The 23,819-nt window shown below is 38.2% G+C and overlaps 1 protein-coding gene across 1 annotated transcript in view; it reads left to right on the plus strand.

Annotated features, from left to right (window-relative positions):
- Positions 1-23,819, plus strand: part of PRDM1 (PR/SET domain 1) — a 638,020-nt gene that overhangs the window by 479,388 nt on the left and 134,813 nt on the right. Inside the window, exon 3 of the mRNA XM_044065211.1 lies at positions 8,867-8,975. The gene's annotated coding sequence lies outside the window, so the exon portion shown is untranslated. The remainder of the gene's footprint in view (positions 1-8,866; positions 8,976-23,819) is intronic.

Below are 23,819 nucleotides of genomic sequence, written 5' to 3' on the forward strand. Positions count from 1 at the left end.
GTCTGGGGTAGAGCAGGAACTAATCCAATGTGATTTCAGATGTTTTTTGAGGTTATTTTTGAAAAGGTGAAGTGAGGTTTATTGGGCGATGTATGATGGAAGGTGGTTCCATATTTTGCTGACAGAGTTGGCAAACAGGGTATCACCTGCAGAGTTGTTGGGTTTGAAGGTCAGTACCAGTAGTTGCTTAGATGAGCGTAATTGCCTATGGAAAGTATGAGGACAGATAATATTTTTGAGTGTAGGTATGTTGTCCAGTTGGTATAGGATTTTATGAGCTACTATGAGCTGGTTGAGCTGCAGCAGAGAAGATGAATGAACAAGCATATATCAAGAAAAATATGGAATTAACGAAGAAGGCTACATTATGAAACAACACAACAGTTTAGGGTAAATAATATATGAACATTTGCGAATTTAGTGGCAGCAATAATTTTATACATATTTAGGCATGTAGCAGTGAAAAATAGAGTAAAAAGCATGCACACAGACACACACCATATACATGAATTTAAATATGTTTCAAAGATTCCCAAACAAAACAAAAAAAAATCATTTTCCCTCCTTTCTGTTCCATTTCCTTACTTACCATAAATGTCCATTTGGACAAAGCTGTCCTTGTTCAAAAGAGGCCCAGGGAGAAAAGCTCCACATTAAAAATAAACAAGTTTACACTGGTGGCACAACTGCAGTAATACAGAAAGAGAAATATTTTTTAATGGGTACAGATATATAAATCAAGCATATCACATTATATACTTTCAGCACAGCATTTTTCAGTGATCTTGGATTACAATGCAGAGTGTAGCAAAAATCTTAAAATTAGAGTGTATAGTATATCATTAATCTTGGACAAGATTTTGATGGAACACCATCAGGGTAGTAGTACACAGGTGTTAGATATTTTGAAGTAATCTATACCAGATCATTGGGGGCTTGTTGGCTAAAGGATAGCTTTCATTAGGTTGGGCTAGAGCAAGGTCATATCCAAGTTTTGTTTAAATGTTCTTTAAGGATCTCTTTGAATTGTGTAGTACTGGTAGTCATTTTTATGTTTAGGGGGAGAGAATTCCAAAGTTTAGCTATGTAGTTAGAATAAAGAGCTTCTCCAGTAGTCTTGTTAGCCTTAGTAGTATTTATTAGGAATTTGTTGTTGGAATGAAGAACATTTTTGTTACCAAATTCTCTCCCATTCATTCTGCCACCACCGGGGCATTCTGTCAACTTTGCAGTCTGCCGTTGTTACACAACAAATTCTGGCAAGCAGATCTGTCTCTTCTCCTAATTTTACAGTGTTGGATCAGTGGCCTGCTATATAGATTATTGTCATACCTAACAATCTGGCAGTCAGGGCTCTGAACTGTAAACAAGCTGCTTCCTGTTATCCAGGTTTGATTCCCTGTGCCCGCATTTTCCAACTGTTTGCCTACCAGTTAAATAGATAGTACTCCTGGTCTATATATGGAGGAGGACTCTGTGAATTAGTTTTCTATCTCAGTTAGCAAATTCAAATTCATAAAAATAACAGGGTGCCAGCAACAAACTCCTAATGCCTGTAGCATATAATCAATCCTAGGGGCTCTGAAAGATCCAGCCTTACAGTAAATGCATAACTTTCATTTACATTCATGTTTATTAGATGGTAAATGACACCCTTACCATAAAGTGTGTATATTTCTAAAGGTACTTAGTAATTTTGTCCAAGTCCAGTATGCTTATGTCAGCATAGGTTACACGTCTGACCATTGGTGTAGGCTGCATCTTTAATACATTGCTGACTGCACATTTTCCAGCTGTTATGAAGCAGTTGTGATTGGTGTGTTCTTGGCAAACAAACCGTATTGGTAAATGTAAGATTATTGTTCCATAAATGTTTTGCATGGCTCTCAACCTTCCATCTCTACAGTGTGGAGTAATGTTGAATAAATGGTCAAAATATAGAGAACCCTTACTAACGACTGCAGTTCGGAAGTTCACAGCATGGTCACGGTCTCTTCATACTTAAGAAGAGTTCTTTAAATGAACTAGTGTTGTTCAAGATTATTCGGTATTATTTACCATGAGTATTTGTTAAAAGCATATATTAGCAATGAATGTGTGCCAGACCTTTTCAGTGTGGAACATATAATGTGTAAGATTCAAAATGAGAAACTTCCCTGATAATGAGATATATAGCTGGAATACACACACACACAGTAAATATCTGTCAGTAAAGCCCCTAAAAATGTTTGTGTTCATACTACTAGCAATAGAACACAGTGCTGTTCTCTGTAGGTAGTCTTTGCACAGTAGTTCAGTGGTTAAGGTTTCTGGAAGAGTTCAGGGTTCAGTCCTGACCTCCAGTTACTGTTTGGTGTTTACATGTTCTCTTTGCATTGTGTGTATTTTCTATGTATATCCTAGTTTCTTTCCATAAAACGTGCAGGTTAATTGGTTTCTCTAAACTACCCCATGTACTGCATTTACCCTTGTGGCTAAAAGGGACTGCAAAGGATCAGGTAATTTAGCCAGCTAATAAACAAGCAAAAGTAAATAAATAATAATCAGGTTCTATATCACATCACTTTCTAGCAACTGTGTAAGTCTGGCTTTGGGTTCAGCTGTTCGAATTACAGCAAAGGTATGTGCTGTCCTTAGTTTTCATAGATGGTATAAAATGGTGGCAGGTAACTTCTTTTACTTCATTTTGTTACTGCTGAGTCTTTGCAGATTCTGTGTGATCTGTTTAGTTTTTGGTAAAACAGGGCTTAGATGTCACGTTTTGTTTACTGTTAACTCATTGCAAGTCACTCATCTTATTCAGTGTCATGTTTTCCATCTTCAGGTTCTTGGTAGGGTTAGTTTTGTTGTGTGGCCAGCAGCTGAGCTGAAACAAAACAAAATAACTTTAATTTTTAGTTCTGTTTATTAGGACTATCTTACGTAGTCCATCACTACTCTGAGAAAAAAAAAAAATTGCAGATGCAAAACTTTTCTGTTAATTTTATTTTATGTAATAATTTGTTTTCTGAACCTGTAGCTTCGAAAATAGAAACTGCTCCTTTAAGAAAAGAAATGGATTTGTGTGTTTTGCCGACAACTAGAATGGGTTTCAAATTGTAGACAGCTGGTAGTGTTAAATGTGCTTTTTACCCTTAGAACTAGACAAGGAAATTTGGATTTCCTGTTTTAATTAAAAGGGACTTTCATTCATAATAACGAATAAAAGGAAAAGCTTACCCCGCAGACATACATGTGTTTTACATAAAAATAAATGTGTTGTATTATAACCGTCGGGACTTGTTTGAAGATGATTCTGGTATGAGGAAACACTTTGTTGCTGAGTACTCCTCTGATACTGACAACAGCATTTATGAAATATTTAGAAAAAAATATCTGTATTTCCCATAAGTAAAACAAATTAGTGATTTAAATATAAATTTGTTTTTTTAGGGGGGGAGGGGGGAATGTATAAGCTAAAATAATTTCTGGCTTAGTTTTAGGAAACTATCAGGCCTCATAACTTTGTCACAGGGAAAACAACGCTTGGTAAATCATTTTTAAAATGTGTCAACATGACATCTAATTGCATTTGTCTGAATAATGCAGCTCCTCCAGAGAGGAAAAGAAGCACCAAAACATATTACAAAACTTTTTAAGTGCTAAGAGTGAAAATGTGATATTTCTTAGAGTAACACGACGCAGTTTGTAGCTCTACATTAAAGTTTTAAGATAAAGAAACCGCATCACTGATATTGTGGAATTGTTACGACAGTTACTGAAGTAGCTGCTTTTTATTCATTTGCAGTAATATCCCTGTGTTTTTAATGTTTTACTTTACATGGCTTTAAAGTATCTAAAAGTAACAGAACAGACAAATATAATGCACTTAAAATAAGCACAATTCTTTTTTTATCACTTTTGTTTTTTCACATTTATTTTCTGTGGGGCCCCTTTGAGTTTTGGTATAAAATGCATCAACTCTTCTTGTGCTAGAATGATTCCTTTTACTTTTTGCCAAATTTCTCCGCATACCTCTCAACCTCTTGGTGCAAGAAATCTGGACAAAGCCTAGAATAATGGGGGTATGAAAGGCCCCAAAATAGGGACATCCTGTAAGTATTGCTCTTATAAACTTAGAAAGTTGCTAGAATAATAAGATTTGTGTTGGTATGCATTTTATGAAGGATATGAAGTCTGAAACTCGTGTGTATCATTATTTAGTGACTTCAGTCCTCAGCGATTTGCCAGAACACGGGAAATTGTATGATAAAAAGACTAAAAATATGAGGCAAAAATCTAGACATTCTGGGAAAAATCAGTGCACTTGAGAGGTATGCAGTTCTCCGTAGTATGTCATGTCACTTTTAACTGGTAGCAGACATTTTCTGTTTCAACAAATAGCATTCAGCTGATCGTAGCTTTAAGCTGCAAGACATTAAAATATGCTTATACGTGTGTGCTCTTGCTTCAGCTTGGTTTTCTTCTGCTGGCTGCCTCTCTGCAGCAGATGTGTGAAGTTGCACAACCTTAAAATGTCTGTTTCTGTGCCATTAGATGTGCTGTGTATCTTCTTTAGTCTCCCACTCCTGCTTGGTCTGTTTGAGTTCGTTGCAGTCATTTTGCTTTTTCTCCATACATTTATATTGCTTGAGCTGTTCATTTTAGCACAGTACATTGATCCTGATTGATTATTTATTATAAAAATATAAGAAATAATGCCAGTCATCTTTTCTCTATAACTATTGGGTAACAGGTCCAGAGGAACTGTAAAAGTGATCAATCCACTGTAACCACTGTGGTGTAGTGTAAGCAGTGGCAGTAGAATTTATATTTCAGTTTTAGTAGCAAGTTATATGCTATGAGATGAGAGGTCTGTCATTTGGAGATAAGTACACGGAGTCAATTCCTTGAAGTTATACAATATGTGCCAGTGTGATTGGTGGGCTTTAAACCTAGGTATCTGACTTTCCTACCCAATTCTATTTCACATTAGCTGTTTTATTGTCTTCCTTTATGGATAAATTAATGAAATAACTTAACTAACCTCATTGTCTCACAAAACAAAGAGAGAAGGAAAGAGCAAATTAACATGGTTCTGTTATGATACCTTTTATACTAACTTCTAGGCTTCATTTTAAAATGTGCTGTGTTTTGCAAGTAATATACCCAGAAGTCAGTTCTGTTACCATTTCCGGAAGTGGTAATTGAAAATGTTTCATGGCTGTGGCCAGTGATGACAAGAGAATTCTTCTGGTGATACTGTATGTGGTATAATCATGCTCCTTGCAAGTATGGCAAGTTGCAATGGCCAAAAAGCTTCCAAATCAATTCCAAAAAGGAAGACCAGCTCACAATGGTCGGTGATTCAAAATATGAAGTGTAACACTGAAGAAGGCAGTTTATGACAAAAGCAGTCTATTTATTGTTTTAGACCAAGGAGTTAAGTTATGTAAACATGTATAATTTAATAAATACACTTGATATTTTGAATCACCGACCATTGTGTGCTGGCCATTCTTTTTGGATACTGTATGTCCCATATAGTTGCCTAACTGCATGGAATAAGTTGTGCTTATGAGCTTGGGTTTGAAATAGAGAGAAAAAAATCCAGCCAAATAACTAATTTCTTTTGGATGTGCTGAGTGGATGATCCTACTAAGAAGTTTTAGAATAGCTCTGTGTATCCCAGCCATACCTCTCAATCTCTTAGCAAAAGAAATCTGGACAAAGTCGAAAATAATGGAGGGCCAAAAACCCCAAAATAGGGACAGATTTTAAATATTGCTCTTATAAAGGTAAAATGTTGCTAGAATAACAAGGGTCATGTTAGCATGTATTTTCCAAAGGATGTGCAGTCTGAAACTCTAATATATGTCATTATTTAATGGCTAGTCCTCAGTAATTTGCCAGAAAACCACAAGTTTTACAAGGGACAGACCAAAACTATGAAGAAAAATCTGGACATTCTGCAAAAATCCGGCCACTTGAGAGGTCTGATTCTCAGCTGTCTGTGCCTCATTTGTCTTCATCTAATGCAGATGTGGCCCTTGAGCCAAACTGCATATAAAGTGCATTTTATCTTCCTTACATCTGTACTATGTCACCCGTAATCTAAGCATTGTACAAAAACATAATGAAATCCTCTGCTTCCTGAAAAGGCTGATGTGCAGCACACTTAAACAGTCACCTCATATCTTTTTTCTTCTGTTTTAGCATCACTAAATAAAATGTAATGCATTTGTCCTGTTCAGTACTGGTACATATATGAATAGCCTAGAATAGTTTGATTTTTTTAAAAGAAATACAGTTCTTTAGCTGTATGTAAGATGATCTGAAGTTGTACAAAACAGTTAAGCAAACAATTACTTTAATAGATATAAACCTTATAACATTTGAACAGTATGTGTTTATAAACTGATATTTTTGGACATTTTTGTCTGTTTCCTTTTTAGCTGCCATGCTCATAATGATCTGTTGTTCATTGAAGTACTTCATGCCTGGCATTTTATGTGTTGGTAACCCCCCTCACCCTCAAAAAAATAAAATAAAATGGTGAATGATCAGCTGTACAAAGTAGTTCCTATAAAGGAAAACACTCTGTTTAACACACGTAATTGTTGAAGCTTTTTAGACACCTGAGGAAAACGTCACATTTCTGCAGGGATGAAGGTGCTGACCCTCCTTGTATAATAATGCTACAAAGGTAGGTAACCGTACAAGAAGGGCAGTGGTAGGACAGCAGTCCGTCATCGGGTATCAGATGGACAGTTAGGCCTGTGTAAAGGAAGCAGCAGCAGGAGGGAGCAAATGAAGATGGATTGATTACTCCAAGCAGGAAAAAGAGGTGTTGTCCTCTGTAGTGACCCAGGACAAACAGTCAGCTCCTGCTTCCCCTCAACTGTCACTTTTTCTAGTACTGTTTCAAAAGGGCAAGGTTCTACTGAAGTGCTTCCTGAATGGGACTGCAGCCCAGCAGTTTACAGGTCTGCTTGTCAGGTCAAACGGAGGCCAGCTGCCAATGACTTGTGTTATAAGTAAGTGAGGTCCTGAGGCATGCGATTTGCCAGTCATGCAGATTTCAGAACAGTTCCATTTTTCACTCTGTATAGTGCATGTGACCTAGCTTAAAGTATAACATTCATTTTCATGCACGTGTGTGGTTGAAGGGGGTCTGGTCTGCAAGACCACAACTTACAAGCTTCCAAGCTGTGACGAGCTTTGCTGTCTTGCAAGGCGTACTGGATTGCCTTAACTGATGGCAATATGCATTAGCTTTTATAAGGTTTAACAGGAATTTGCACGAAGTCTGCTGGTGCCTTATACCCTCTTCTAGCAAGTTGCAGTCTTTTGTACGGAAATAAATAAACAAAAAAAATCACTTTTCTTTGTTGGCTTAATACTCCACTGGAGTGACACTGAGAAAACAGGAACTGAAGCAAGATGTAACAGTAACATTTTCATATATTTGTCTGCTCTCGATTAGTCAGGATACCACCATTTTGCCATTTTTTGTCTATTTTTTTTTTATAATGTATCTTCTAAAGCACACACATGTAATCAAACTTCTCTGATTTGTGCCATTGTTTCTCATACATACTTCTTAATACATTTTTTAAATTCATGTTTAATATTTCCAAAGTTTTCTTTTATACATGGATTACATAATAGATCTTAAAATAAAACAGATTCAGCCAAATCTGTTTAGCAGCAAATATAAGTGCATTTAATCTGCAGTGTGTGGCCATTTAAAGTAACACTGAACAGCATACAAAAGATATTGTGTGTAGATGTGCTGTGATTATTTTCATAATGTAAAAGGAATGGTGTTACCTTGACTCTTCTTTGCAGCCTTTAGCAAAAGGTGAAATGTGGAAGGAGCAGTCTGTTATTTCTACTTCTGAAATGTTTATGTGCATTTGTTTTTAACTTGGCTTTATGAAGAGCATTTCCATTGATGTTTAACATTACATTCTTTACTGCTGTGGATAACAGTATTAATTATTTAGCTGATACTTTGCATAGAATGCAATCGTTTGTTTTAGAATTTACTATAGAAATTATTTACCGTAATACACCAAGTAACACAGCACTAATGAACAAATGTTGCATTTACCAGCTTTAGAGGTGTAGAAAGAGAAGCCCCGACTACAGCCCAGGCAACTGGAGTTTGATTAGTGGCTTGGATGCTTGATGGAACTGCTAAAAGAAGGATGGGTGGGGGCAGCAATGAGGACCATGAATGATATGAACCTATCCTGAGTGTGTGTGTGTGTGTGTGTGGGGGGGGGGGGGGCAATGAGGGGTATGAATGATCCATACCCATCCTGAGAGGGTCAATGAGGAGCATAAACGATACGTACAGCAGTGATCCCTCAGGAAGGCCAGCAAAGCAGTATACATCATGAAAGGTATTTGGCTCAGCCAGTGACAGTCTGCTAGTGGCCTTCTTTACTGAGTTAACAGGAACAAGCAAGGCAAGTGGGGAAGACATTATGGGTCCCTGCAGTGATGCAAGCAGCTTGTTCCCCGGGTTAGGCCATATAGATGGCCTCATTGCTGGGATGCAAGTGAGAACACAAGCAACGCAGGTCCTTTGTGATGTCCACTGTCACCACCCTACTGTACTGAAGTAATTCCCTACTCTGTGGGAATGAATTGGTCAAGTCTTACTGATGAAGTCTTGGTGGTCACAGGAACAAAAAAATAAAATGCCTAGAAAAAAAATGAAGAAATATTTGTGTACAGGCATACCACTGAATTGAGCAATACACAACTGCTAAAGTCCATAGTTCCATTTATTCTGTTTTAGCATCTGTTTTTTTTATGTACTTTTCTTTTGTCCATGTTTAAGTAAATGTCCTCTTTGTGTTTATTTTTATCCTAGATTTAAAAGATGAATATGTGGCCAGAAAGTTCTCAAGAATGTAAGAAGTTGCGTTGCCCTGGGAGCATTTATATCGTATAAACAGGAGAAGATAATAGAAAAGCTAACTGTAAGTAAGGCATTGAGATCCTTATAAAATGTAAGCAAAATAAAAAGTTACTGGAAATAAGTGTGCATTGAGATCAGATGAGTCAGTGGGAGCACAATGCCCAAACTTCTAATTTTGTATAATATTAAGCAGCTGGATAGAACAGGCAGATAATATGGCCACAGGAAATGCATTACTCACAGATGAAAGGGGCAAACATCCCCTTTTCTAACCAGAAATAGGTCTGCCTTTTTCAACACTGCCCACCAGTTAGAGGAATGATTAAACAGCGGTTGTCTCAAGCATAGGAAGAGACAGTAATTAAGCATGACTGCTTCCTCTGGCAGGCCAGACCCAGGTGGTGAAAGTTAAGTGTTGTCTCACTCAGATAAAGTCCTGAAACCTGCTTTCCTGAATGCTCATTGGATTTTAATACAGAACACAAACATTGGTGCAGAGCTGTAGACAGACACAGTCCAGACACATTTACTATATCCTTTCTCCCTTTGGCTGCTTCCTACACTCAGCGCTCTGCTTTCAACTCAATGGCTTGTATCTTTTTTTCCCTGAAGTGTGAGTTTTTTTAAATCTTGCTTCTCCAGGATATGTTATCTGTCCTTTTTTTTTTTCAGTCACTTATCCCAATGTATTTGGATTGTGGTTGCAGGCGGATTTTGTTTGTAGGCCTATTTTTCTTTGTTTATTCATTTACTTTGAACCGTTTTCTTTTTCCTTTTTTTTGTGATTTGCTGCATTTCTTGCTAGACATGACTTAGATGCACTAATGAAGGAAATAAGTCACTTGCTTTAAAATACTCAGACCTAATTATTCTGTAAAAGTTAGGACAGTAATTTACCTTAAAACACACAGAGCCAAAAATTCTATGAGCAGTACCATGTTCCATAAAGGCCACTGAGTGTACCTTGAGGACCCCAAACCTGTGCTTCACGCAGTAACGGCAAAAAGGCTGCTGATAAATTGGTACAGCATCGGCAGTAAAAACAACATATTTATTTTGGATACATGTCCCAGTTTCTTTGAGAATAATGGATGCTAGGAGGTAAACATGATGTTAGAAGTTAGAGGAGAGTTATATAACATTCTATGAAATAAACTGGTTCTTTTTCAATAATAATTGTATGTGTGAGAAACAGGATCTTAGTACTGTCAGATCATTTTCACCTAAATTAAAGCATGATGTTACTTTCTTAAGCTAAACTAAAATGAAAGTTGCCATATTTTGTATGTCCCCAGTGAAACAGAAAGTTGCCATATTGTGCATGTACAGAGCAACATTAACATCAGGCATGAGCAAACGGGGTGCTGCTTTGAAATGGAAGTCAGTATTTATAGAAGTACAGAGCAACCTAAAACTGTCACTGTTGGGATACCTGTGAACAGTACGCATATAATACACCTATACTGGCAGAAATACGTATAGCATGTTTAGACCTGGAATACATCTAAATGTTTGGACTTTTTGGATGAAAGAATCATATTACCACTAGATCATGAGCTGTCTAATAAAACGAAACTTAATATACTATCCATAATTCTCTTTAACCATGCCTTACTTGCTTGCCTCCATGTCATCATATCTGATATCTGATTTCAATGCTGTAAAGTTTGGTGGGTGACTAAGTATATCAAAGATATGTTTAGATTTATGTTTAAATTTATTAATTGCACATTTTCCAGGAAGTTGTTTTCTTATTTGGTTTATGGTTAGGTATAGTAACCCTTTGACTTAAGTGTTCTTGCTAATCAGTAAATAAAAAAATGCTGTCACTAGTTCATAAAATAAGAGATAGTTAAAGAGCTGGCTGTTTCTCTGCAGAATATGATTTTTACTTTGGGCATTGTAGCCATATCTTTGCAGCTGTAGCATTTTCATGTAAGTCCATAGGTACTTAGAATAGTTATTGTAGACTCTTGATTTTGTCATTTTCTCGGATTGACAGATTAAACTAGTGGTCTTCTTTAGCCTTGTAGCCCACTCTGTTTGTAGTAGAACATAGTCTTGTCACTAAAGGACTACTGCATATACATCCTTAATTTTCTAGAAACTTTCTGACCCCTTAACAGTACCTCACACACACACACACACATACAAGTATGTATACATGCATGCACGCACACACACACATCACCAATTCCACTGCACTGTGAACCAAGGGAGATTGAGAGGGTATAAATTTCAGGATCAGTTAAGACTCTGGCAGAGAAAAGGGAACAAACAGCTCCATAACTGGTACATAAAGCGGCTTACTAGTGTCTGTATTCACAATACAGACCTTTTACATTCTTTGTTGCACTTCATGATGCACGCTATTGAATGGTTTGCCCTAGGTTACTTGTTTTCTTTTCTTTTATTCCAGAAGCTCTGTGGTGCACTTTTGTTGTGTTTTGATAGTAAAATACATGTTGTCATTTATCAGATAATCAGACATCTGTTTGAATTCTATCTGATTAAAATTTTCATGTAACAATAACATACTAGCATATGTAGAAAGTACTATTGCCTAAACGTATGCTACAGCCCAGTCAAACCTTGAAGAGACTGGCATAAAATGATGTGATCTGTGTTAGAGGAAATCCACTTTATTCTACAGTTCTTTAATATTACTGTAAAAGAAAAGTGGAACTAGGTGACATAACAATGGCACTCATGATGCTGGTAAATCGGATTTATTTTGTAAAGAATTAATGATCTGAAACAAAATGAAAGAGTTTGGCTAAAACTGATTGCAATATTTCGTCTCAACCTCATATTGCAAAAAAAAAAAAAATCTGGACAAATCCAAAAAATAATGGGAAGACAAAGATCCAAAAATAGCGACAGATTTTAAATATCGCTCTTACAAAGTTTGAAAGTTTCTAGAATAGCATTTTTTATGTGTTGCCTTACATTTTCTGAAGGATATGAAGTCAGAAACTTAATAATCTGTCATTATTTAGTGACTTTAGTCTTCAATGATTTGCCAGAAAATCACAAATTTACAAGGAACAGACCCAAAACATGAGGTGAAAATCTGGACAATTGAGAGGTATGACTGTAAGTTATTTCTGCTTAAAAAATAGGAATACCTCTCAACTGTACAGATTTTCGCAGAATGTCCAGATTTTTGCCTTATATTTTTGGTCCATTTTTCATAAAATTGTGGCTTTCTGGCAAATTAGTGGCAAATCATTAGAGATTGAAGTTAGAAAATAATGACAGACATTTGGGTTTTAGACTTCATACCCTTCAAAAAATTCATGCCAATGCAAAACCTGTTATTCTATCAACTTTCTAACTTTGTAAGAGCAATATTTAAAACGTATCCCTTTTTGCACCACTTTTTTCATGGCTTTGTCCAGATTTCTTACTCTAAGAGGTTGAGAGGTATGTTAAACATTTGTATTTGTTCTTAAATGTCTGTAATTTATTTCTGTTTAAACAAGATGAAGAAACACATACGTGGTAACCAGAAATGTTGTAGTTAACGGCTAGTATATTGCATGACCTGCACCCCACATGTGCTCTCTCATGTGAAGTGATTAAGGCAAGTGCTGTTTTATACTGTTGCCAACGCACACAAGAGTTAGTATACTAATAAAATGGAAATTCCATGTAGCAATATTACAAAAATAAATTATTAAAAGTGAAAAGCAAAATTTCTAATAAATATAGGATAAAGAGATGGTCCAACTAACAGAACAAGAGTCAGCCTGTTTATGTAATCTCCTTTACAAAATGCTGATAAACTGGCCTATCAGCAGTGCCAATAACACTCTAAGAGACTCTCTCGTTGTGCAAAAACACATGTGCTCTGCCATTCTTTATTGCTTCATTTCCAAACCTGTCCCTCAGAATAAAATGAACGGTTTTCTTTAGAGCATGGATGTCTCTCTCGCTCTCTCTTTGGTTTACTGAAACATCTTTATTTTGCAGTAGTTCATCTTGCCTGTTATGTAAGTGTACTGCTCTTTTTAGTGAGAAGTATTGTTCAGAAGAAAGGTAGTCATTTCAGAGAAGTTTTTTTGAAATTCGTAATTGTTACCATGGCTGACAGTAAGTGGGAAGCACAGAAAAGATCCAGTACTAACACAGCAGCGACAAGAGAACCGCACACTAACATATCATTTAAACAAAGCTAGCACCTTCACCATACTAGACATAGCTTAATTGTTAAAGTTAAGCTTCAGTGTTAAAAATTATGGTTTAAGTAAAGGAATAAGATCCTGAATAATGTCAAACACAAATGTATGATGTTTACATATATATATATATATATATATATATATATATATATATATATATATATATATGTGTGTGTGTGTGTGTGTGTGTGTGTGTGTGTGTGTGTGTGTGATATATATGTTGTATCTTTCATCTTTTCCCGGTTAGGGGTCGCCACAGCGGAACTCTGGTCCACTAATGATTGGCAGTAGATTTTTACGTATCGACTTGCCAGGCCTGACGCACAACCTTCAACGAAGGTACACCCATTCACGCATGTCTCCACACAGAAGACGATTTAGCTGAGAATCGAACAGGACAACGTCTTACTGTGAGGCGACAATGCTACCGCAGCACCACCACTGCAGCTGTGTGTGTGTGTGTGTGTGTGTGTGTGTGTGTGTGTGTGTGTGTGTGTATGTATGTATATATATATATATATATATATATATATATATATATATATATATATATATATATATATATAGCTTGGCTGTTACTCTGACTTGTTATCATATAAGTAGACCAGTACCTTTGAGCACAATGTGGCTCTGAACACATACCGTATTTTGTAAAGCCATTAACCTGTGTCTCAAGTGTTTTTGTTTCCCTTACTAAGTTGCTGATATGGTTTGGCTTGTTCATTGAATGCTGTACAACATACTTTTATTTCTGTACCGTTGACTTGTCAGTTTTATAAGCATAAATCATTGATCATTAATAAAAGAGCAATGTAGTTGTATTAAAAAAAGTGTTACAAATAAAGTAAACTAATGCCACCTTAACTACGTGCGGCAAAATGAGTGACCAGTGGAGGGGGATAATAAAACTATGCAAAAATCACCAAAACAGTCCTGCCAGAAAGTCCTTGATGGGACTGCTGCATATCCACAAGTCAAGCTACACTCGAGTAACCCATATGCGCGACCTCAACCTGGTCTGTGATATCAATAGAACTTGTTAGCGGGACAGATTTGTGTCCCAGAGACTCCCCCGTCTTTGGAATAGATTCCCTCTGCATGTCAAGCAGAGTACCTCATTATCCCTTTTTAAGTGCAGCCTGGATAACTGGATGGGAAACAGAAAATACACCCCTGGGATTCCACCTGTGTCCCTGCTGGACAGGGGCTTTGGGTGATGACTTGTCTAAACATGGGCTAAACTCTTGACTAGGCTTATAAGGGCCTCAGGGCCAGTAGCCTAGTAACTTCCTATGAAACCAGAATATTTTGTTTTTTCCATCTATTCCTGTGCCCTAAAAAAGGAAGTGTTCATTTCTTTCCTTAATGGTTTAACATACATGCATGCACAAACTGTAGACAGTTTTTGTTTTTAATTGTACAACACAAAACATATGAAAATTTGTAAAATGTGAATACTTATACAAAAAAAAAAAGAAAAAGTCAAAAATGCAATAAAGTAGCCTTGGTATAACAAGATTAAGCTACTTGTCATCCCAGGCTGGGGGTAATGGGTTGTGCTAAGATTTAGTTTTTGGAGAGAGCTGCTTCTGCCAAGACTAAATTAAAAAAATATGCCAATAGTTCATTATTGCTGTGCATAGTTCATCAGAATTGTGATATTTTTAATTTCCATTAATAACTGTAACTAGTATGTTTGTGATTTTTTATATAGACATACATTTCATTTGTGCAGACATGTACATGCAATTAATCGATTAATTATTGTTATGCATTTCATTAGTATTAAATATACAACAAATTAAATGCTGGCTTTTTCTGTGGAAAATATTCTCCTTAATGAACTACAAACATATGTACATTTAAGGTGGTTACTAGAAGAAGACAGGAAAAGAATAGTGGTGCAGATTTTTATATTTTTTGTAAACTGCAGAATATTGAATAATCCATCAATATATGTTGTGTGGCCTTGTCTTTGTGCCATAGCTATATATGCCTAACTATAGTAATGTGCAATGACACATCAAAATCATAAGAACATCTGGCTCAGATTTACAGGGAGTTTATCTATCTTCTTCTGTTACTCTGGAGCTAAGCAGTTAGTAGGGCTGAAGTGCCTGTATGTGTACACGCTTATGTTAATTTTACCAAAATGAATTCACTGTTTGTATTTTTCTTGCGACTGAGCTTACCGACGTGTCGAAAGAATAGTGGCCTCCTTTGATCTGATGCATGCCCGTGAGATTTCACTTTATAAGTCTGGTGACATTGCCAACAAGTTGATATGACTTAGGTTGTTTTGTTTTTTGGGATAAGAGAAATTATGTACAAACCTATAAAAGTCAGGCATAAAGGAAGTGAAAGATAGTAAAGGTAAAAAAGAGAGTGATTGAGCTGGTTCAAGGACGTACCGTGCCTGGAGGGATGGTATAAGTAGCAAGAAGAATGCAGTAAAACAGAGAGAGAATGGTCGTGGCAGATGAGGGAATTTATGCTGCTACCTGGGTGGGCTACCTAGGTTCTTGTGGGTTTGCTCAAATGGATGAGGAGGTTGTCATGGAAATGGAATGAGGGGAGTTTAAGTCTAATGTCTTTTGGCAGGGACCTGCATAAGTAGTTTACTTCAGAGTCTGTGTGTTCCACTGCTTGGTGTGAGAGGAAGATGAATGATTTTGAATGACCAATAACAGGTAAGACTAAATTCACTGGAGGCCCAGGCTAATAAACTAGTGTAGCTTCACAGTCACACAGCCAGGACACAGCAGTGGTGTTTGATGGAGCTGTGACAGTAAACCAACGTGTACCAAGTGTGGAGCAGCCGCAGCTGTATGGAATAACACGCTGATGTACAGTGAACTTTTACCAAAACTGCATACCCTGTCTTTACAGAGAAACTAATGTCATTTCTTAGAGAATATTGCCAAATGCACCTACTTATAGTCCTCTGCCTTAGGTCTGCTGCTGGTTGATATAAAGTGCAGCTTCCTGAATCACTGAATAACATGAAGTAGGCACTGGAAAACAAATGAAAGCTTATAAACAGAGTGTAGCTCTAGATTGTTCTGTGGTTCAGTGCTTATGTACAAATAATTATTATAGGCCAGATGTAACTCTAAATGAAAAGAAAAAAATACAAAACCATTCTTTTTGTTTCCTTCAAGATTTCCTGTATTTTCCTGCCCCTCCCCCCAAACCTGCAAAATATGATTTTGCTGATTACTGCAATCACAACTATTCCATTAAATTTCTATAGAGATTTTTTTCTGCAAGTTTTATTAGTCGTCTTTGGACTCAGGCCCATGCCTGCCACCTGGACAAAGCCTGCTCAGCTGGATTTGAAGCTGCCTTATGGAAGAGGTCTTGCTTCTTTACTGAATCTGTGCAGAACTCAAAGTACATAAGCATATTGACTAGCAAACATGATTTTCAATTAGTTGGATGGCAGGACCTGCTGAATTTTTTTTGTGCTGCTAACAAAGGCCTGTCTATAGGATCAACTTCCTCATCAGTCATTGGAACCTATAAAGGAGGACTCTGAAGCCAATCATTAAATGCCCTGTTGTAACAGTTTTTTTTTTTCTTGTTCCTAAATGGGGACTTTGTCTTATTGCTTTTGCTTAAGCCCCCTGCAAGCAGTCTTCACCTGTCATATCTGTCATACATTTAATTCATCACGCTCCTTGGTCAAAAGCTATGCCGATAATATCAGGGTCACAGAGGTTAAGAAGGAGGAGCTTCTTAAAACTTTAGTGATCAAAGGCGATTACCAGACAAATAAGATCTTAATGAAGGAAACAGGTTGCCCCTACTGAATCCGTGTTTTTAGAAGTGCTTCAGGTTTCATCTTATGTTTATTTTCGGGGTTTTTTTGTCCTTGTTAATGCACTAAATAAAAATAAAGTTATGGACTGATCATATTGGAGCTATTAATACCTTCCAGTCTGTTGATCAAAAATAAAAAAATAAAAAATACTTTGAAAAAAAATGCAGTATTTGAAACACTCTGTATTTATTTATTTGTAGAACATTACTTAAAGTTCATACTGAACAGCTGATCTCTTCCACATTTTTGAATATGAGGGAAATGTTTTCCATATTGTTTGATAATGCTTGGTTTTCCAGTTCATTACCCAGTTAGTGTGCCTTTTGCACAGTGTTTGCATGTCTTTCCTGTGTCTTTATTTTGCTGAGTATTTGGTATTCTCCAAAGATCCAAAGGGTATACCGAGATGTGTGTTGTATGTCCTGGGATGGGGTGGTGTCCTATCCATAACTATTTTAACTGACTTAATCGATTAATCACTGTGCCAGGGTTTGGCTCCTTCTCAACCCTTGATAGGATACAGTGGGTACTGACAATTCAGTTTAATATAATAATAATAATAATAATAATAATAATAATAATATGTCTGGGCCAATGAGGCTGCAGTGGTCAGAGCAGAGGCTGGAAACTGGAGGAGAAAAAGATGTGTAAGACTATCCAAGAGCTCATTCAGCAGCATGCAGCTCATAGCATTTAGGGTTATCCATTTTCAGATGATCGACTGACTTATGAAAATGTGTAATTTTCAGGACAAGCCATACCCACACCTACTGTAAAGGACTGGATTTCACTTTGTTCCTAAAATAAAAGCTCACTTTTTGTACAATATTAAGGTGTGTCCGATACAAAATAACTGTTTTATTCAACTATTACAGAAAAATCAGGAAAACGTTTTGTCCTGAAATGTCCGGAATTTGCCATTTTGCAAGTTTTTTTTTCACAGAACACAACTGTCCAGATAGGGACTGTCCAGTGTAAAGAGGAATGGTTGGTTTCCCTAATATCACTGTGCTGTATGTTGCATCATATTCTGTCTGGTGATCATCCAGCCTTGGAAACAGGAAGCACCTGGGGTGGCTCATCAGGAACTTGTGTTTCATCATAAGATTGTAGCATCTGTGTCTACTGCGCTACCAGAGTTGCACACAGCCAGTGTAGTATAGAGAGCCTTCCTGTGTTTGTTAAAGGAGCTTCTATAGCAAGGCATAAGTGGTATAGGCATTATAAAACTAGTCTGTGTATCAATTAAAGGCTCTACAGCAATATGCTTAAGTGATAAAGTTACTGTCTTGTAGCTCCTGTTTCTGGGATTTGTTTTTTTTTCTTTTAATTTTAAGATAAGTAGTCTCAGCTAACTTATTGTTGGATAACAATAGGTTAGCAATGTACATAGTTGCACATTATTTCCACAACACTGCAAGACATTATGCCATATTTCAATTGCTGGTGTGAAGGTATATTCCTAATTGAGAGTGGGGAAGGAATTCCAGGTTGTAGGTTTTCAGATGGAGAACGTTTTGTTAAAACACTCTATGGAGTACTGGGAATGCAGTAAGGTGAGAGGATTGGAGGTAGGTATGAGTGCAGGTAGGTAGGTAATGAGTGGGGGTAGGTATGACTGCGGTAGGTATGAGCGTAGGGGGTCTGTATTATTTCACTGAATGGCTGTTCAGCAAATAGCCATTCGTTGAACAACTATTTAGTGAAGCTGCTCTTCATCAAATGGCGAATTTTAATTAGGACAAACCAGCGGTTGGCCACCATCTGTAATTTTCCTTTTTCCCCACTGTAGAGTGATCTCAGAGTTGGTATATTTAGTTAAGGGGTTGTGAGGGGCACAGCCCCCTCCCCACATTGGGGGGTGTTGGAGGTGTAGACCCCCCCCAACCTTGGCAGGTTTAACATTTTTTTTTTTTTTTGCGGTCGCTCGATTGGCCAACCACTTGTTTGCCCTACTTAAAATTTGCTGTTTGATGAAGAGCGGCTTCATTAAATAGGTGTTTAACCAATGGCTGTTCGCCGAATAGCCATTCAATGAAATAATATAGACCCGAGTGAACGTGGGTAGGTATGAGTGCAGGTAGGTATGAATGGAGATAGGTATGATGGAGACAGGTTTGAGCAGAGGTGGTTAGGTATGAGTGGAGGTAGGTATGAGTAAGGTATGAGTGAAGGGCAATAATCATTAGCAAGGTGCAATGGACTGGCCAGTGTTTTAGAAATAATTTATAAATCATGGAGCAGGAGGAGTAATTTGTCCACTGACTGGCTTTCAACATCCCAGCTTTAAGTACAACACAGTGGTGTTCAGATCTAGGGGCCTGACCCCAGAATATGCAGACTTCATCTAAGGCAAGCTGAAGCCTGCTAAAGTTGTTTAAAAAGTTCGTGCTGTGCCATATTCCAATCTGAATTGGGCTGTCATTTTATATAAATGGTCATATAAAGTACACTGAGAATCATTCAAAAAGCCTTGGGATGAGGTTGCAGTCCATGAGTCACATACAATTAAAACCCATTTTAGATGTACCAAAGAGCATTACTTTGGATTTCTTAACATTCACATTGTTTAGAGAGCATTACATTATATATGCCTTTTAGTAATATAACCTGAAAGAGAGAGTTGCTTACATTTACAGAAGATTTGTCCACTGACCAGATACACATTTCATCAGTATAAGATGAAAAACTCCAGAATATGCTCGGAATAGTGATTTCAAAAGCATTTCTGAAGGTAGTGGGTAGAACTGGCCCCAAAACAAATCATTTGACAATGACAAGGTTGCCAGTTCTGTTTAGGAACAGCAGTTGCTTAGTTTGGTATGGAATGATCAATCCAGCAAGCAGCCTCTTAGCTACACAAGTACAGTGGAGGCAAACCACAGTGTAACAAGAAATTTTGGGCTCCTGAATAGAATCAACGGTTCAATCCTGATTTCAATTCAGTGTCTTTGTGACTGTAATGGCCTCTCTTTACCCTGGGCCAGTAATCAAAGAGCCTCAATCCTCACCACTGATACCTGTGAGAGACGGTAACTAAAAACAGGAGTGTTTCCCAGTTCCAAGTAGCTGACACACCCACACCTGGGTATTTGATTTACACACACACACACACACACACGCACTCGCACTCGCAGTCACACTCACTCACGCTCACACACACTCACACACTCTCCTGGGAAAGGCTTCTACAGATTTACAAGCTGTGCCCCCTTCTGTTCAGACTATAAGGTAACCTTGCTGTCACCACTGTCAGGCTCTTACAAGGGTATCCAATTATACTGAGTAAAATCAATGCTAACATAAATGGTAGTATGTAACCAAAGCAGCCAGGTTTTTCGGAGTGGCCAAGGCACCACTAAAATAAGCACAGGTACTCTCAAGACATTAAAAGTATTCTCTAAAAGATCAGCCAGAATGAAAAGTATAAAACATCAGTTAGTACATATAACAATGAGCGGGTTGTCAGCAAGCACACCTCACCTCCTACTCCACCCAAACCCACATCACACATACCTACATATGTGGAGGTCCTCACCAGAAACATACCTAAACACCAGAGAACTCCCAAACACAAGCATGTGACACATACAATACACATAGTAGCACATGTACCAGTGTCTCAAACATCAAGCCCTTAAGGCAAACCACAAAACCAAACATATCAGGTAAAGGTGATTCCATTGTGAGACACACAGATGTCCCTCTCACCAGGCTGGATAAGGAAAAGGTCACAGTCAGCTGTCTGTCAGGTGCCAGGATATGCCATATCACACATGCACTCAACTCTCAGTATAAGATCGCATCGAGTTCATGTTGGTGTGAATGACTTGAGATGTATCTCACTGGACTATATGAAGAGAGGCAGGTATTGTCCCTAGCCTTAAGCAGCATTTTACCTTCACGTAGGCTGCAGCCTCAATACAAAAGAGAAAATGATTGACTTCAATAATTGGCTTAGTTTCTGGTGTCATTCTAAGGGGATCCAGTATCTGTCAGCCTGGGGTGACATGATCGACAGATCTCGATGCTTTGCCAGAGATGGTCTTCATCTGTCATCCCTGGGATTTCAGCTACTGGTTAAGACTTTTTCCACCCCATAGTGGCTTTTTAGGCAGTGTCTCAAGGACAAAATTCCTGACATAAAAACTCCATCTAAAAACATCCTCAAGGTTATGCTGCTAAACACTAGGAGTCTTAAACCGAAACTTCACTTGCTAGAAGCAGTCCTCATCTTGGAAGACACAGACCTGGTTCAAGGCTGTGGAGAGCAACCCAGTTACACCTCCTTCCACACATTCAGACCACAAACTGAAGGTGTGAAATCTAAAGGAGGTGGTGTATCAATTTTCATTAAAGATAAATACACCTCCAGACTGGTCAAACAGCATGATTCCCTGGAGATACTTCAGGTGCAATTAACTGTTGGTAGAACATTTATTCAAGTCATTGCCAGCTACAGGACACCCTCCATGAATCAGGACACCCACTCTGCCTATTTGGTTCTACTTGAGTCAATCAAGATACATCCGAACACCATGGTTTGGGTGACTTTAACAACCCACCCATTGACTGGGCAAATTACTTGTTCTCAAACGCACTTGCCCAAAGGTTCCTTGACTTTAACTCCAATGCCTTGGACCAGCTGGTTGACACCCCCATAAGGGGTGCCAACATCATAGATCTGGTGCTTATCTATATGGGGAACCACTGTAGCACCCCCACTGTAAGGTTTTCCCTAGTGAGATGTGACCCTGTATAACTGCAGTCACTCGGCCATACCTGATAGGACCAAAACAAGCTCATCAAGGAAGAACAAACCTGCCTGGGGTGAGCAGCTGCCATTAACAGGCTTTACAATAAGAGGAAGAAATTGCAGTCTCAGAGTAAGAGGGAGGGAGCCCTAAACTGGAAACACTCCCTTATCAGCTTAAAAAGCAAATGAGACTTCTTGTGAAGTCCTCCAAAACAAACTAGGAATCCAAATTAGCTTCCTCAAATAAGGACAACCATAAGGCATTCTTTAGTTACATCTGTAACCTAAAAGGAAAGGCCCAGATTTGTGCCAAACTTGTAGTTAATGATACCATATACACTGAGCTTGTGGACTTAGCTAAACTGTTGGCCAACTGGTTCTGTGAAAACTTCACTCCCCTGTCCCCCTTCCACACGTACTCCATGACATCCCTGCCACCTGTCCCCTACCTTGTATCTCTAAAGTGCAGGTCATCAACAACTTCTCTAAGGCAAGGAAAACAGCATCTATGAGACCTGATAACTTTACAGGCTGCATTCTCATGGGCTCCAACAAGAATTAGCAACACCACTGGGTACTCTCTTCAATCATAGTCTATGCACCAGCTTCTTCCCAGCTGAATGGAAAACTGCCCCCCCCCCATTATTCCCTTGCACAAGGGTGGTACTAACACTGAATTCAGGAACTATAGGCCTATTATCTACAAGGCCATGGAGCAAATCATCATGGACCTTATCAACAAAGGTGTAGGTAATCTCCAAACACTTGACCCTATTCCATTTAGATTTGTCAAAGGAAGATCATGCCTGTTAAACCTGGTAAACTTCTTTGAAAGAGTTACCAAGGCCCTGGATGAGGGGAAATCTTTGCATACAGCCTACCTAGACTTAGCCAAGGCATTTGACACTGTCTCCCACTCAGGCATCATTGACAAACTCATCCAACTATGTATTAACCCTTATATCATTAGATAGTCGCTAACTGGCTCACTGATAGAACCCATATAGTCAAAATAGGGGAATCCACCTCCAACAGCAGACCTGTAACCAGTGGTGTTCCACAATGGTTCAGTCCTGGGACCTCTGTTGTTTGGAATCTATTGCTCTGAAGTGCAAGCAAAAACTAAAGGTCTATGGCTGACAAAGTTTGATGATGACTGTAAACTCGGAGCAGTCATAGAGTCTTTAAATGATGTCAACATCCTACAAGAGGGTCTTACACAAACATGATTGGTGCCAAAGTCATGGCCTTAAACTCAATGCAAAAAAATGTATTCTCATCCCTTTAGGTAAGGATGATGTTCCTGCTAACTACCACATCAATAGCATTACGTTAGGTATGCAGTCAGTACTGAGAGACCTGGGAACTCGGGTTGACACCAACCTCACCTTTGACCACCATGTCTCCACAATGGTAAGAAGGACATTCGGTATTACTCATTTCATAAGTAAGGGCATTGCCTCCAGAAAAAAAGAAGTTGCAACCTCCCTGTACTCTTCCCTCATCAGGCCAATAATTGAGTACAGTGCCCCTTTTGGTATGTACCATTCCAAGCACCTGCAGCAATTGGAGGTTCTGCATAAGAAAAATTCTAGGTCTTCAGCATCTGTCCTATGTGGATCATCTGAAATCACTGTCACATTATTCTGTTTCATACAGAATACTCAGAGGCAACCTCTTCCTTGCATACAAGGCAATCTCTGACCCTGCTTTATTGGAAATGCTGCATCTCTGTAAGCCAAATGGTACATGGCTTACTTGCTCTAAAGACCTTAATCAGGTATGTGACATTAACAGAACCTGCTTGAAGGACAGATTTATCTCCCAGAGGTTACCACACATTTGGAACAGACTCCCAGTTCATGTCAAGCACAGCACCTCATTGGTCCTCTTCAAATGCAATCTTGACGATTGGATGGGTAACCATAAATTCACCCTGGGTGCTCCACCTGTGTCCCTCTTGGACAGGGGCAATAGGTGTTGATCATGGACATAAGTGTAGAACTTGGCTAGGCTTGAAGGGTCCTAGGGCCATTATCCTGGTAACTTCCTATGATTCTATGCTGCTATAATAATAAGTAATAAAATAGAAAACATGAGAATACTAAATATCAAAGTACATTAAACATCACAGTTTCAATC

Source organism: Protopterus annectens, chromosome 1.part0 (genome assembly GCF_019279795.1).
Source record: "Protopterus annectens isolate FY-2018-M chromosome 1.part0, PAN1.0, whole genome shotgun sequence".
NCBI classification, from domain to species: domain Eukaryota; kingdom Metazoa; phylum Chordata; order Ceratodontiformes; family Protopteridae; genus Protopterus; species Protopterus annectens.